This window comes from Lactuca virosa, chromosome 4, assembly GCF_052849685.1.
Source record: "Lactuca virosa cultivar CGN04683 chromosome 4, Lactuca_virosa_CGN04683_v6, whole genome shotgun sequence".
Lineage (NCBI taxonomy): Eukaryota > Viridiplantae > Streptophyta > Magnoliopsida > Asterales > Asteraceae > Lactuca > Lactuca virosa.
In genome coordinates, this window is record NC_136429.1 from 133455364 (window position 1) to 133462814 (window position 7451).

Below are 7451 nucleotides of genomic sequence, written 5' to 3' on the forward strand. Positions count from 1 at the left end.
GGATGATTTTATGTTCATGATTTCGTCAATGTCATCTCCAGTAACAAGAATATCAACGTATACAACAATTATCACAATGGTAGTTGATGTCCTTTTAAGAAAAGTGAGTAATCATTAGATGATCTATGATACCCTCTGGTTTTTAGCGCTTCTGAAAGTTTGTCATACCATTGTCTTGATGCTTGTTTCAAGCCATATAGAGATCGTTTGAGCTTGCATATAAGAGATGGGAGGATACATGATAGCCAGGTGGGACACGCATATACACCTCTTCATGTAAATCGTCATGTAGAAAGGCGTTATTCACATCAAATTGGTGAATGTCCCATCCACGTTTGACAGCAAGCGAAACCAAACAACGAATTGTACTGAATTTGATGACAGGTGAAAAAGTTTCATGATAATCTATCCCCTCCCTTTGTGTGAATCCCTTTGCAACAAGACCTGCCTTATGTCTTTCTATCGTACCATCAACATGGTATTTTATCTTGTATACCCATCTACAAGCAATTGGTCTTTTTCCCTTTGGAAGTGGAACAATGTCCCATGTATGATTGTTAGTCAAAGCAGTAATTTCCTTTTGCATAGCTTCTTCCCAAGCCGGAATGCCTCTGGCCTCAAGATAAAATGCAGGCTCTTGTTGTATGGTTTGAGTATGAAAAGCAAATTTGGTGATAGGCATAGAAGAGTGACAGGTAGAATCAGTAATGCAAAGATTTGTGAGTGTATGATGACATGTAAAAGGTTCCTCTTCTGAAATAACACTATTGCAATCATAATCATGCAGTCGAGATGGAGGTTGACGAGAACGAGTAGTGCGTCTTAATGCAATGACAGGAGATGAAACATTAGGAGCAGTAGAAGATAAAGAAGGATCAGGCATAGGAACAGATGGTGAGGGTGATGGGACATATACCTGATCAGTGAAGTCAGGTGATACACGAGGAAGATAAGAAGGTATTGATGAAGAGCATGACTGCATATTAAGAGAATGTAGAGGAAAGAGGTCTTCAAAAAAATTTACATCCCGAGAAACAAAGATGTCCTTGGTAACTAAATTCAATAACTTGTAAGCTTTTTGTCCAAATGGGTATCCAATAAAAACACAAGGATGAGCTCGGGACATAAACTTGTCTCGTTTTGTTGTGTTTGAAGAAGCATAACATAAACAACCAAATGCTCTTAACTGGTGCAATGTCGGTTTTTCATGATAAAGTACTTCAAAAGGAGAACGATTTTGCAAAATTGTGGTTGGCATACGATTTATGAGATGAACAGAGGTTTTCACATATTCACCCCAATAGGCTGCACCAATACCATATTGAAAATACAAGGCCCTGGCTGTTTCAAGAATATACTTGTGTTTCCGTTCCACTGTGCCATTTTGTTGTGGCGTGTAAGCAGTGGCACGTTGATGAATAATCCCTTGAGATGAAAAGAATGCAGTCCCTTCAACGCTTGATCCAAGTTCTAATGCATTGTCAGTTCGAATGACCTTAATAGTAACACCAAATTGAGTTCATATGAGCGAGACAAAATCTTTTATTAGGGAAAAAGCATAACTCTTGTGACCGAGTAAATGAACCCATGTATGACTGCTATGATCATCCACAATAGTAATAAAATATTTGAACCCATCATGAGTTTGATGCTTGTAAGGTCCCCATACATCAATATGAACCAAGTCAAATGGAGCTTTAGAATGAGATTCACTATGAGAAAAAGGCAAACGATGTTGCTTTGCTTTTGAACAAACCATACATGATTTGATACTATCATTACAAGTTGTACACAACAAAGAAAGAAATTTCATTTTATCCGGTGATACATAACCAAGGCGATTATGCCACAACATTGTCTTAGACTTGACTGCAGAATTGACTACAAAAGAAGGTTCTGAAAAAACAGAAAGACTGTATGAAAGGTTGTGTTTGATATGTTCATGATCAAACACATACAGATCATTGATTCTTCTTCCTAAAACACCAAGAGCGAGATTATTCTTCGTGGAAGGGTCCTGCATAAAGCATGCTTGATCAGTGAAGATGAAAAAAGTGCATAGTTGAGATGCCAATTTTGCAGTTGAAAGAAGATTGTACTTGAACTATGGTACATATAAAACCCCATGCAAAAAGATAGAATCATGTAATTTGACATCTCCAACATAAGAAACAGTGGTGTCTTGGCCATTAGGCAGACCAATGAGATGAGACTGATGAATTCGTGTCATGGATAAAAAGAAATCCTTGTTAGAACAAATGTGATCTGTAGCTCCAGAATCGATGATCCATGAATGATGTTTATGCAATAAAGAAGATGATTTATAGACATTTGCAGCAAATGATATGAAAGAAAATGTATTACCATCAGGATGCATTGCAGTGTCTGAAATGGAAGCATTAACATGACTAGTTGAAGAGGATGACCGGAGACTGTTATGATTGAGCATTTAAATGAGTTGTTAATACTGATCCTGTGTGATATTCATAGAAGAAATCTTAGCAGCATTTTGCACAATTGACTTTGGTTCGTCTTTCTTGGATTTGGTAAATTTGAAGTTGGGAGGAAAGCCGATAAGACGATAGCATTGAGATTTGGTGTGACCCGATTTCTTACAGTGAGTACATGTTAATGACTTCTTGGTTGTGAAATTGGATGGTTCATTCGAGACTTGCAATGCAACAGCATCAGTGGTGATTGATGAAGGATTGTTGATTTCACGTTGACGTTCCTCTTGTATTATTAAGGAATAAGCAGTGGATAGACTAGGCAAAGGTTTCATCATTAATATTTGTCCTCGAAGGATCTTGTAGGAATCATGAAGGCCCATAAGAAGTTGAATAAGACGTTGTTCTTCAAGGTATTTATGAATACCTGCTGCAGCTTCACAAGTACATGGTGGTATTTCTTGAACAACTCGTAACTCGTCCAAGATTTTCATCAATTTTGTAAAATAAGTAGAGAAATCATCTGAGTTCTGTGAAATTGAGTAAAGTTGTTGTTGGATTTGGTAGATTAAAGCACCATTAGACTGCTCATATCTTTGATTGAGTTCGTTACAGATAGCAGAAGCAGTTTGCAGAAAAAGAACACTTTCTGCTATGTTTTTTTGCAAGGAATTGAGAATCCAACTGATGACCATCGAATTGACACGATACCAGGTGGAGGAAGAATCGATCCATCAACAAAACCAAGTTTGTTTTTAGCTGTAGGTGAACCAACAGGTGGAGGAAGAATCGATCCATCAACAAAACCAAGTTTGTTTTTAGCAGAAAGAGAAATTATCATCGATCGTTTCCAAGAAGTGAAACCAACTCCATTAAAAACATTTGATACAAGAACAGTGCTTGGATTATCAGAAGAACAAATATAATAGGGGCTTGAGGCGTTAATTGTAGTGGAGTCGACAGAAGACCCTCCCGATTCAGACATTATTGAAGAATGAATTGGAAAATTTCAAACGAAATTGAAGAAATAGCGAAGGAATTGAAGAGATACCGAAGATATTGAAGAAATTGATGGATCAATCTGATACCATGTTAATCTTCATAGAACTTGAGAGAGATTCAAGCTTTCGGTTTCTCATTATGATAAAAATGAATAAAATGAATTACAGAGCAAAATTTGATTATATAAGCGAGAAACTAATTGTGATCATCCTAACTGAATTTAAAGTTTACATAAATGCCCTTAGTTGTCAAAATGTCGATGACACTGTTTGGATCTATCTGAATGCAGTTATTTTCCGAATATAAGAAGCAATTTATTTTTGATAAAATTATTGAGTGTTCTTTTCGTTTCGTTGGTTCACTTTAAGAAACTCTAGGCTATGATAAAGTGGATTGCTTGGTTAAGAAATCTAATTATGTCTTAATTTTGTATTTGTTAGTTTCTCGCTGGTTTTTTTGGTTTGATATAAAATCTTGCTGCTGTTCCAAAAAAATATATTTTGTGCCTCACAATTTTAATTTTTAATGTTTGGACCATCAATACAGCTTGACGTCGTCACGCGTGATCCCTATTTGATGAACAAATCCAAAACTTCAACAACGAACTCATAATATATTAAAAGATCAAAATTATCGGGTTTAAAATCGATTACATGACAAATCGAATGATACAAAACAAGAAATGGAAACAAAAATCACAAAATCCCACAATAACAGCATAAAATTCAAACTTCAGTAAGGTCCAAAACTTAATTACATCAGTAACTTATCAATCAAACCCTAAACATAAAGAAGGAAGTAGCGATGAACATGGAGAAGAAACTGGAAATCTTTTTTTCTAATATGCTTCACGTATAAAATCCAAAAAGGATCGCGATAGAATCAATCGAATATAAACAGGAGCAGGAGCAGATAAACACAAACAACCACACGCAGAATATATAACAATGGATAGAGAAATCATTTGCGAAAGTGCGTGATCTTGAACCAGCCTAATTTGAAGGGATATGTAATAGACTTTCCTCCCTTACTGAAGAACCTCTTGATACCATAACCTTTCTGCTTCACTATCGAATCAAGATTACTCATCGTTGTTGCTGTTGTTCTTGAAGGTTCGAATGGGTAGACTCGAGAGAATTTGTTAACGGAGCTATGATATAACAATGGAGAAAAGGGATATTTGAGATATTTTGATAGAACAATTGGATTGGAAGACTAGTATTTATAGGACGCTAAGGACTAAGGAGGGGTGAGATAGGATAATCTTTATTATTATTATTATTATTATTATTTGTTATAATATACAATAATTATCAAGTTTGGATTATTAGATATTATATACAATACATATTTTCAAAGCATATCCGTAACCTCGAAATTAATATCGGCTATCGACATGTCACGTGTGTCTAGAGTTATTCCTAGGTGTACATCGATTTCCCATTTCGTCGACATCAATAATTAAGATATAATAATATATTTTTTAAAGAGTAAAGTACAGAAATATTGATCGAATTCTCTGGTCCTAAGTTTAAAATTTGAAAGAATATATCTCGTAGTTTATGAAAATTACACTATAGTTCATTCGTCCATATAAAAAGACGAAATTACATTTTTTTTTTCTTTTAACAATTTATTATATATATATATATATATATATATATATATATATATATATATATATATATAATTGTTTTTTAATCTTTATTTTAATAGAATTAATATAGATTATTTATAAAACTATTTTTAGTTTTTAAATCAATTATCTATATTATATAAATCATATTATTATTATTATTATTATTATTATTATTATTATTATTTATTTTTTGCGTTATTTATTTGTTTTTGTGGTTTAAAACTCTTTTAATATTTTTGACGTTTTATTTAAATATATTTGTTAATGTCGTTTTATTTTTTTTTACATTTTGTTCGTTTAAATTATATAATGATTTTTTTGACATTTTTTTCGAATAAATAAGTTAAAACAATTACCCGAACATGAACAAAAATTATCGTTCGTTTAGTTAAACGAACGAATATGAACAATAGTCTCGTTCGTTCATTTATATTCGTGAACAGTTCATCCCACCTAGGTCCCCGACTTTGCTTTCTTGTCCGGAATAGAACCAGCTTGAGTTCCGAGGACATAAGCCTTTTTTCTGGTTGGCTAGTTGTTCATTCATGAAGTTCGTTTACGTTTATTTATGTTCGTTCGTTTAATTTGTTTATATTCATTTATGTTCAATTTTTATAATATATTATCATATTATATGTTCGTTTATGTTCATATACGTTCAATTGTGTTTGTTTATCTTTGTTCGTTTATGTTCGTTTAGTATGTTCATGAATATAAACGAACGAACATGAACAAGATAATTTGTCAAACGAACGAACACGAAAGAGAAAATCTCGTTCGTTTATCCGTTCATGTTCGTTTGTTTGTTTGACTAACTTAAATGAACGAACACGAAGATAAACACACACCACTTGTTCGTGTTCGTTTATTTGTTAAACGAACATGAAACAAATCATTCATTTATATGTCAGTACTTCTTCATTTATTGCCTAAATAATTATATTTTTTCATATAAAAAAAATAACTATTTCCGAAGAAAAAACAAAGTAAACCAATATATATATATATATATATATATATATATATATATATATATTGTTAAAAGAAAGTAAAAAAAAAAAATATTAAATAATTTTATCGGAAGATTGATAGTTATTTGGATTATTGTTTTAATTTGTTTATTAGAAAATAAGGTCAAAAAAATCATTACATAATTTAACGAACAAAACGTCAAAAAAACAACATTAAAAAATATATTTAAATAAAGCGTCAAAAATATTAAAAGATTTTTAAACCACAAAAACAAAGATGAATAAATAAAACAATAACTAATAATAATAATAATAATAATAATAATAATAATAATAATAATATGATTTTATATAATTTAGATAATTTATTTAAAAAACTAAAATTAAATTTATAAATAATGTATATTAGTTCTATTAAAATAAAGATAAAAAAACAATAATATATGTGTTATATATAATAATAATAATAATAATAATAATAATAAATTGTTAAAAGAAATAGTAAAAAGAATGAAAGGGTAATTTGGTCTTTTTATATGGACCAAGTACATACAGTGTAATTTTCACAAACCAAAAGGATGTAACCTGTCAAATTTTAAACTTAAGGACCAAAACTGAGTATTCGACCAAACCATAGGGACCATTTCTGTAATTTACTCTTTTTTAAATTACTTTATTTTTTATCATGATTTTTTTAACTCGACGTCTTTATATTTTCTAAACTTGGTAATTTAAGTCCTTTAGTAGAAAACAGTTTGATTTTATTATTAAGTTGTCTTATAAACATTTTTGTTTAAACCAATATTTAATCCCTTATAGAGTATGTTAGTTAAAAAACCCGAGTCAAACAAAATAGTATATTTAGTTAAAAGTACCATAGATATTTGCAAATGCTTATAGGAACTATATATGATATGATTATTATATTTCACAAGTCTCGTCGAAATGACTAAAACCTCACAATGGAATAAGTCCAAAACCTTACTTGAAGATAAATTAAGCTTCAATTGCTATATAGACGCTTACAAGTTACAACACAATTCTCAATAACTTAGTCCACCAGCTAACTGTTTAAACAAATAAGTATATAATAGCAATATACTTTCTAAAATTACCATAAATCATAATTCTCATCAAATTATTGTTTTATCCAACCGTAAAAATAATCTAAAACCCATGGAGTTAAAACTAAAATTTAAAAACCATCCGTTATAAATTTAACAAATATCTTATTCATGACTCCATTGATTTTGACTCTATCAAGTCCATATATACTATTGCTATTATTATTGCTTTATCAAACTAAAAACCGAAAAAAAAAAAAAAATTAAAAACCAATGTAGTAGAACCTAAAAAACGAGAGAAAACCAAACAAAATCGTTTTTTTGGGGC

General features: G+C 31.1%; 1 long non-coding RNA gene across 1 annotated transcript; it reads right to left on the bottom strand.

Moving 5' to 3' along the window:
• Positions 1–1713: 1713 nt before the first annotated feature.
• Positions 1714–3578, bottom strand: LOC145168478 (uncharacterized). The gene is made up of 2 exons (XR_013741898.1): positions 2365–3578; positions 1714–2017 (listed from the first exon to the last, which is right to left on the bottom strand). It is a non-coding gene; the product is annotated as an uncharacterized LOC145168478 (long non-coding RNA).
• Positions 3579–7451: the final 3873 nt, after the last annotated feature.